The sequence below is a fragment of the Mytilus californianus genome, unplaced genomic scaffold (genome assembly GCF_021869535.1).
Source record: "Mytilus californianus isolate M0D057914Y unplaced genomic scaffold, xbMytCali1.0.p SCAF_1, whole genome shotgun sequence".
NCBI lineage: Eukaryota > Metazoa > Mollusca > Bivalvia > Mytilida > Mytilidae > Mytilus > Mytilus californianus.
Window position 1 is genome coordinate 45,841,215 of NW_026262581.1, and position 10,031 is coordinate 45,851,245.

Sequence of the window (10,031 nt, forward strand, 5' to 3'; positions counted from 1 at the left end):
CCGAATGTGACCTACCTAATTAGACTTATTACCGGGTTTGTACTAACATGAGCAACATGACGGGTGCCACATGAGGAGCGGGATATGCTTACCCTTCCGGAGCGCCTGAGATCACCCCAGGTTTTGGTGGGGTTCGTGTTGCTCAGTCTTTTGTTTTCTATGTTGTGTTTTGTGCACTATTGTGTAAGACCTAGTATTATAAATCGTATTTGGATACATACGATGTTTAATACAAGAAACTCATAGCGACATTTGCACTGTACGCGACATTGCCATTTAAAAAAAAGATCATTAAGATAAATAAAATTAGAGAATAAGCGATTTTATGTGTTTGTTGGAAATGTGTTGAAAGCATGTCAAGGTTTTTTTTTTAAAGAGGCGTTAAAATGATAATTAGTCTTGGCACCCCAATTTTTTGCAGGAAAAACAGAAAAGATAAAAAAAACCTCCTTTACAAAAAAAAAAAAAAAAAAAGGCGCGTCGGTGGCTGAGTGGTCTAAGTAGTCACTACTGTAATCACTAGCTAGTCAACACTGAGGTTGTGAGTTCGAACCCCGCTCGTGCGGGTGCACTCGACTCCAATCTTAATTGACTAGGATTGTCAGTTTTCCTATCGAAGATCGGTGGTTTTCTTCGGGCACTCCGGCTTCCTCCACCAAAAAAAAAAAAAACTGCCCAACACGAAATAGCCCAAAAGCGGTGCTTAAAAGTGGCGTTAAAACACCAAAAATCAAAAACCAAAAAAAAAAAAAAAAAGTCCGCACCTGAATATCTGTTTACGTTTTGTCATATGTCACGCCATCAAATTTATTATCTCTATAAACGAGCCTTTTAAATATCTTATATCATCATGAAAATGCTGTATTTTAAGAAAAAAAAAATAAAAAAAAAATGGATGTGACAATCAAAATTAACTCAATGTTTACTAGCACACACTAATAGTTTATTATTTACTTTTTTAAATGAAGAACAATTCAGGAGAATGTGCAACTATCCAATTTAGTGACAAGCTCTGTCGTGTCAAGGAATATTCCAAGATCTAAACATCTAAATCTTAAGAGTGTGTGCTTACATGCACATTTTTTCCAACATCAACACTTGGATTTAAGGAACCAAATAGACTTTAAAAAAGCACATAAGACTTTAGTTTACCACTAAGTCTATCATGCAACTGTAAACTCTGTTTCCATTCCGGTAACAGATAACTAATTTACTATTTTATCCAGATTTCGTTTTTTCGCGTGCTTTGCAGAATTTACTTATAGATGTAATATACCTAAACATATCAACATAAATTCTTTTGCTCACTCTTGTTAATCTCCGAAAGCGTATCTATATTTCATATGGATCCGAAATCTTAAGAACTTTTTTCATACCAGACAGGACGATGTTAACATGAATCAAATAGATATGACAGCAATTAGAAATATAATTACAATGGTAACTAATAAGTTTATTGCACTCTAATTGTTGACTGGGGTATAAACATATGATAATTCCTGGACTTCTTCCGTCCCGCAGTAAACCCTTGCTGAAGTTCGGTGTCTGTTTGGCTATACGGGATGTATGAATACGTAGCCACATCCGGTAGGAATGGGAACTTTAAATTCGATGTGTCGTGTGGGGTGAGTGCCACGTTCTCTGCATTTCAATGAATCATCGCAACAACTCTCAATGTGGTTCAATTGTGGCATGTCGCAGAGCAAAATGTTGCTCTAATCCAACGTACCTTTATTTTCCTGTATCTTTCCAAAAGTCCAACTCATCACCCAGTCGATCTTCTTTGCAGGACCTGCTAACTATATTTATTGTTTATTTGTTCTCGTCCTGAATATGTATGCAATACATGTATTTGCATACATGTACAACTATCGTAGATGAATTATATTTGAAACACGACTTGCTATTTGAGTAATTATTTATCGATCGTGATTTTCTGTTTCAAAGCATGTCCAGTCAAAATATGAAATGTTAAACCATACTGATAATCGAATATTTAATGATATTCACATACACATTACAACAATGGACACATTATCAATAATTTTCTTATTTCAAATGTTTCAAAAATTATATTCAGCACGAAATACTGCTGTTGAAGACAATTTTTCGAATTTTACACTTTTTTGTACAAAATGGCATTGACGGTTTTCTCAAACCAAAATGAATTAATTTGTATTCACAGGTGTGATTTGATGTGTACCGAATTCTGCCTCAGTCACAATTTCCCGCCCTTCATCCCTGTTGGCCAACAATACAGAACCTATTTATTATTGTGATTAGTCTCTCGTCCTAAATACGTATGAAATAATTGCCACTGGACGTTGAGCAAGCAACAATCAATTAATGATAATTTTGGGCATAGTTAATTTATGCAATGTGTACTCAAGGGTTTACTTGGGTATCAAAATATTTTCACGTATCCCTCCCGGAAGTAACACAGGTGCTTTGGTGGCTTTGAATTGGCTTGCTAAATGTACAACAGGAATACGTAGCCACCCTGGATCGGAATAGAGAAGTAAAATCCTATGACAGGTGTTGGGAGAGTGTCAAGTAAATAAGTCTTTAAACAACCCTGATGAGTCCGTAGGTAGCTTGTTGCCAGACTATATTATTGTCACAATCCAAATACCCGCCTTTTGTTCGGGTCCATCCATTTTCAAGAAGTTAAAAAAGAAGATGTGATTACACGTCAATGAACATCTGGAGCACCTGAATCCATGCTCAGTTTTTAGGTAGGGTTCTTGTTACTAAATCGTTCGTATTCTGTGTAATGTGTTGTTATAATTGTTGTTTGTTCTTTCGCCATTTTTCTTGTTGGTCATGTTGTTTCTGTTATCCTGGAATCATGATTGGCCTCTTGATATAATTTCAAAGATATATGGAATAACTTCAGTTTAATTCATCTTAGTTATTGCACAGTCATCATAATGCGGATGTGTTATTCTTTGTTTTGCGTTTTCTTGCTGTTATGGTACATGTTGAATGTTTGAGGTAGAACTCAAACGCAAACGCTAATTTATAAAATGTCTTGAAAATTAGGAATTGGGATTTTCAAGAGATTTTTTGAATTTAAGTCATAAGCAAATCTTAAATTATATGAAATAATCTGAACTACAAACAAATTCTATACGATATATCGTCAATGTTTACTCCTTGTGTGACCCATGATTATTAAAATTTGAACTTGGACTGTCAGCCATGTTGAACTAGACGCTTTTTTGTCGATTACCAAAAATAGATCGTAGAGAAAATACGCTTTCAAAATGTACATGGGTCAGCCGCGTAATCATGGTGGGGCTTGCAAGGCCTTTTTATGAATTAAATTGTGGTGGAAACACAATTTATCAGTAACCCAAAGACACATATAACCTTAAAATTTAACATATTGCGTTTGGCAATAGACAGCCTGTCTATAGACTATACTTAGCTGATCTCGCCCCAAGTCGACAAATAGTCGTGACTTATTTTGACAACAACTATCAACAATCTGTTATCACCATCTGGGACCTGCACGTGATTATATTTCGGAGTTTAAAAAGTTGGAGGAAATCTTGTGAAATACATTTATTTCATATTCGTACTGCGGTAATAACTTGTCATATACAACACAAAGACATATAAAAAATAAAAATATCAAAAATACCAAACTCCAAGGAAAATTCTAATCGAAAGTTCCTTATCAAATGGCAAAATCAAAAGCTCAAACACATCAAACGAATTGAAAACAACTGTCATATTCCTGACTTGGAACAGGCATTTCCTTATGTAGAAAATGGTGGATTAAACATGGTTTTATAGCTAGCTAAACCTCTCACTTGTATGACAGTTGCATAAAATTATATTATATTGACAACAATGTGTGAACAAAACAAACAGACATAAAAGGTAAAAATGTCAAAAATAGGGGTACAGCAGTCAAAATTATGTTATAATCTTAATCACTATAAAAACAAACAAATATGTCAACAAAGAAAAACAAAATGGCATATAGACAAAGCACATAAGCAAAAATGAAATTCAGCATACTGCCTTCGACGATAACAGTATAATATGGAGCTGTTTATATATCATATGTAGCTCATCTCGCCCCAATTTTACAAAAATCGTGACTTGTTTAATGTATAATTAAGAAGTCCAATAATAAGTAAAGGTATCGCAAATAAGATACACAGCTGAATAAAGAGCGCATGATACACCCTTGCTGTGCGTATTAAAATTATTGCTAGAATTAATAGAGTATTTAGAAGACATCTTATCTGGAGTTTTCTTGGAAAATGGCAGTGTCCAAGGTTATTGGGAGGCGCCCTCGATACATGCTGAACCCCTCCACATCTGTATGTGCCTGTCCCAAGTCAGGAGCTTTTAATTCAGTATAGTAGTCGCTTGTTGCTGTATGTCATATATGTTCTTTGTTTATTGTTTTTTACTTAAATTAGATCGTTGTTTCTCTCGTTTGAATTGTTTTACATTTGTCATGTCGATGCATTTTGTAGCTTGCTATGCGGTATGGGTTTTTATCATTGTTGAAGGTCATACGATGATCTATAATTGCTAACATCTAAGTGATTTGTTCTTTGGTGGATAGTTGTCTCATTGGCAATCATACCACAGCTTACATTACGATATGTGACAGCGTATACATATTGCTTTAAATATGGCTATTAAAAGTCCAATAGCTCTGGAATGACACACTAGCAAAAATTTCAAAATTAAAAAGAGCCTAATACAATCACAAATGCCATCAATAGCGTAAAGTGTGTAGTAGTTTGATCAACGCATACAAAAGCTAGTGCAAGACATGAAAAAAAGAGCACAATCAGGTAATTTTCTAAATCAAAAGGTATCTTACATTATCAAATATCAATTGTGTACAGCATGTGAAGTTTTTATTTTATCTGACTGTTAAAATCTCGCAACTCCGTGAAATGTGTAATATCAAAAGAAATTTAAAATGGAAAATGAGCTACTAGTATCCTTTATTAGTCCCTTTATTGTTTGATATTAGCATTCTCTGATTGTTATACGACACGTGAACGGAAACACAGACGGACAACGGTATACTCGTATAGTGGACCAAACGTTTTGAACGCTCTTCCTAATACTATTAAAAAATCAAACACAGTATTAGAATTTAAGCCTAACTACAAATCTATCTACTTTTAACATTACCATGATATTTGTACTGTAATGCCATATAATAACTGTTTATTGAATTTAAATTGTATTGCATCTTTATTTATCATTATTATTGAATGTGTTTTGCTTAATTTTTAATGTAATTAATATTGAATTAAGAGAGCCTTATTGAAAATTGGTGTAACCCAAATGAGTAACTCTTTCTAAATAAAGATATTAAAATTATTAATGTATTTATTAAAGTTGAGCATACACGTGTTTTCTATTATGTAAACAATCACACGTGATTGTGTGTCCGCATAGTGGTCATCTATTGGTGTTTATATTGGATAAACAGGTTTGTGTTTTAAATATATGATATTTCGGATTGGTCAATATTTGTCGCGTTGCGTAAATATATTGAGTATGATATTTGTTATGTAAATAGCACGGGATTTTAAAGCGCGAATAGTTGTCTTGTTTAAGTGATTTAAGATATATGGTCATTCGAAGCTCGTATACCGTTCAGTAAGGCAGCTTAGTTTAGGTTAAGATATGTCCGAACCAGTACTCGATCTGAATGAAGAAGATTTGTTAAGGGACCCCTTACATGGTCAGCCCGAACGTCTTAACGCTTCCAATTCACAAGCTAATCAATAAAACCGTGACTTAGTAGACACTTTTGGGCTTTTTAAAGACTATTTGGATAAGAAACTTGTTGATTTAAAGTCCGACATTCTGTCAGAACAAGACAATTTATCCAAGAAATACAGAGATGAGGCTAATATTAAGTTCAAATCAGAAGGGAATCGGATTCAGTTTCGTTTTAATGAGAACATTATGGATGGTCTTAACAAAATCCACAATGATCTTGTATCTGTTGCTTCCCCCTTTCTTCTATTACTGGTGATTTGGTGGGTAAACTTAAAGAAAGGAACAAACTCATCAGGATCGCTGATAACTCCACTGGGGGATGGGTTACGGTTAGAGAATATGAAAGTAACGATATCGCCGAAAATGATGAGGACGAGAAAAAGATTCGCCAGGCCGAGACTAGAGCACTCAACTTCAAGTCAGCCACAGCTTCTGCACCCAGTTACCAGCCATCCAAACAGCAAGGATACAGTTACTGTTAATGATAAGTATCTAGATATAAGTTTGTTATCTTCTAGCTATGAATGCAATAACGACGAACTTGACGAATTTATGTCACAAGGTCAATTTCTTGAAAAATTAGATTTTTCTGCTAGTCATAACTTTAAAGGTGTTAAAGGCAGGCTGCAAAACATTACGATTTTTGGGTTAAAATTGGAGCTAGTGATTTTGTTTTAGATACAATCAAAAACGGTTATGTAATCCCATTTTTAGTGCCTCCCCCTAGTATGCACATGAAAAACAATAATCTGCTGTTTCTAACTCAGAATTTGTGGATAAAGCCGTTTTAGAATTAGTTGATTCTGGATGTGCATATGAAATTCCCTTTACGCCTTATATTGTTAATCCTTTATCAGTAGCCACCAATAAGTCCGGAAAAAAGAGGTTAATATTGGATCGTTCAATTTTAAATAAATCCGTCAAAAAAGAGAGATTTAAATTTGAAGACTGGAAAACAGCTATTCAATTTTTCAAAAGAGGTTCTTATCTGTTTAAGTTCGATTTAAAGTCTGGTTATCATCATTACGACATTTGTCCTCAGCAACAAACGTTTCTTGGTTTTTCCTGGAATAACAAGTATTACTGTTTTTAAGTTTTAGTTTTTGGTCTAGCTTCTAGCCCTTACTTGTTTACCAAATGTTTGAGATCTATGGTCAAATATTGGAGACAAAATTCGATTGTTATTGTTTTGTTACTTGTGCATCGTGCAAAGATTGAGCTGGGATAAATTATTACAAATAGTTTATCCAGCTGAGATTTTGAATGAGCTTAAGTTCTGGAAATCTAATGTGCTTACTTTGAATAAAAAGAAATTGGCTATGTACAGCCCTTCTTCGATAGTAATTTTTTCAGATGCTAGTAATGTAGCCTGTGGGGCTTATACTGTAGAATTAGAAATAAGATTTTTCACAAAATGTGGAACGAATTAGAAAGATGTAAAAGCTCCACCTGGAGAGAGATGAGAGCAATCGAACAGGCCCTATTGTCGTTTAGTACTCTATTTATGGGCAAAAGTTTAAAATGGTTTACTGATAACCAAAACTGTGCACGTATAGTACAAGCTGGAAGCATGAAGGAAGATTTACAAAATCTTGCCTATTCTATATTTTGTATTTGTAAAGAGCACAATATATTCATTGAATTACAATGGATTCCCCGCACATTGAATTCAAAGGCAGATTACATTAGCAAAATGAGTGATCATGAGGATTGGCAAATTTCAAATGAATTTTTTGAATTTTTAGAAAGTTTATGGGGACCTTTTACTGTTGACAGGTTTGCTAGCGTGATGAATAACAAGACAAAAAGGTTTAACTCACTTTTCTGGAATCCGACCGCAGAAGCTGTAGATGCATTTACACAAAATTGGCATGGAGAAAATAATTGGCTTGTCCCCCCTATTTATTCAGTTATACGCACAATTAAACATCTGATTTACTGTAATGCTAAAGGGTCTTTGATGGTCCCACGATGGATGTCTGCGCCATTCTGGTCATATATTTTTAATAAAAACTTGACTTACAAAGCTTATGTTAAAGATGTGCTAGAATTTAAAGAAACGAATAGAATCTATTCAAAAGGAAGTAGTCCGAAGTGTATCTTTGGAACTGAAAAATTTTTATCAACTGTTCTCGCAGTTAGACTAGACGCTAGTCTGTGATTTTTCACATGGTCCTGATATCAATTTCGGTATTGCAGAGGCATGGTGAATGAGATTTTACGTTGTACATATTACTCAGTTGAGAATGTAAAAGATGAAGGATTTTTAGCGACATGGCCCTAGTATCATATGTTGTAGTATGATATTGTAGTAGGCACGGTTGATTGTTTAATGTCATATGCATTTTATTATAATAATTTATATGAATACTTGTTTAATTTTCCTTTATTGGGTAACACATTTTTCAGATGTTTTCAAAACCGAAAGATGGATTGATATTAGTTCTTTTCGTCAGTCACAATCTCCATCCATGCAGCTCCTTGTAGACCAGATACCTTCCTTTTGTTTGTCATCTAGAGCACCCAACACTCAACGACAGTATAGATATGTTTTCAACGCTTTTTGTAAGTGGTGTTTATCTATTAATATTTCAAACACGTTACCTGCTTCAGTTATTTCTGTCGCATCGTATTTAGTTTATTTGACTAATATTGGTAAATCTACTAGCAGCATAAATGAAGCTTTTTATGTTATAAGTTGGGCTCATAGATTAGCCGGAGTTGAAAATCCGTGTAAATCGGATTTGGTTATTTCTGTGAAGGAAGGATCTTTGAGATCTGTTGGATACATTGTGGTTAAGAAAGAACCTATAACACCAGAAATTTTGTATCAAATTGTTATGCTTTATGGTAACGACAGATCTAATCTTAAAGATGTTAGAATAGCATGTATGTGCCTTATAAGTTTTGCTGGATTTTTGAGGTATTCAGAATTAGCAAATCTGACAAGAAATAATATTGTTTTTCATGATTCGTACATAGTTTTTACTGATAGAGAGTAGTAAAACTGATATTTACCGTGAGGGTAGAGATGTACTCATTTCAAAAACGGACAAAATTACATGTCCCGTTAAAATGTTGATGAAATATTTAGATTTAGCAAACATCAAGTCAGACAGTAATGATTTGATTTTTCGTCCTTTATCTTTTTGTAAATCTGTAAATGGTTGTAAATTAAGAAATGGGAAGCTTTCTTATACTACTGCAAGAGAAATTCTGTTATCTACTTTAACATCTATTGGATTAGACAAAAAGTATTTTGGTTTGCATAGTTTGAGGTCCGGAGGCGCCACTGCTGCTGCAAACGCGCATGTGGAAGATCGAATCTTCAAAAAACATGGTCGCTGGAAATCAGACCGGGCTAAGGACGGATATGTCAAAGAGAACATTAGTGAACGTCTGACAGTAACTAAAAATTTAGGAATTTTAAAAACACACATTTGCGCCTTTCTTTGTTTTGTCGAAAATAGCTGCACATGCTGGCGAGCTATTCCTATGTAACAAGTGTTTGTTTTTATTTTATAAATACTTTGTATGCGTTTGAGGTGACGAATTAGAATATAAATGTATTTATTAAAGTTGAGCATACACGTGTTTTCTATTATGTAAACAATCACACGTGATTGTGTGTCCGCATAGTGGTCATCTATTGGTGTTTATATTGGATAAACAGGTTTGTGTTTTAAATATATGATATTTCGGATTGGTCAATATTTGTCGCGTTGCGTAAATATATTGAGTATGATATTTGTTATGTAAATAGCACGGGATTTTAAAGCGCGAATAGTTGTCTTGTTTAAGTGATTTAAGATATATGGTCATTCGAAGCTCGTATACCGTTCAGTAAGGCAGCTTAGTTTAGGTTAAGACCCCTCTCCCCCCCACCCGGATTAAGATGCTTGTATATTTGAAATGTTTTCACGCATAGATAGATAGATATTTATACTATCAGTAGGACATTGTTTGTTTGATTATTAAGATTTATATGTATATATGATTTCTGATTTTGTTTTTCTATTTTGTAGGCTGTCGTGTACTACGCAGCGGTGTTGCCGATATCATGACATCGGGACTCAATATTTTGTTTTAATAAAATTTAACAGTAAGCTGCACATGCTGGCGAGCTATTCCTATGTAACAAGTGTTTGTTTTTATTTTTTAAATACTTTATATGCGTTTGAGGTGACGAATTAGAATATAATTATTATTATACCATATATGTCGCCAAGATGACGTCTTATAAAAAATACAACAAAATC

At 34.1% G+C, this 10,031-nt stretch overlaps 1 protein-coding gene across 1 annotated transcript in view; it reads left to right on the forward strand.

The window, feature by feature from the left end:
* The window catches only part of LOC127704119 (uncharacterized), a 165,186-nt gene that overhangs the window by 40,963 nt on the left and 114,192 nt on the right, over positions 1 to 10,031 (forward strand). The window lies entirely within an intron of this gene.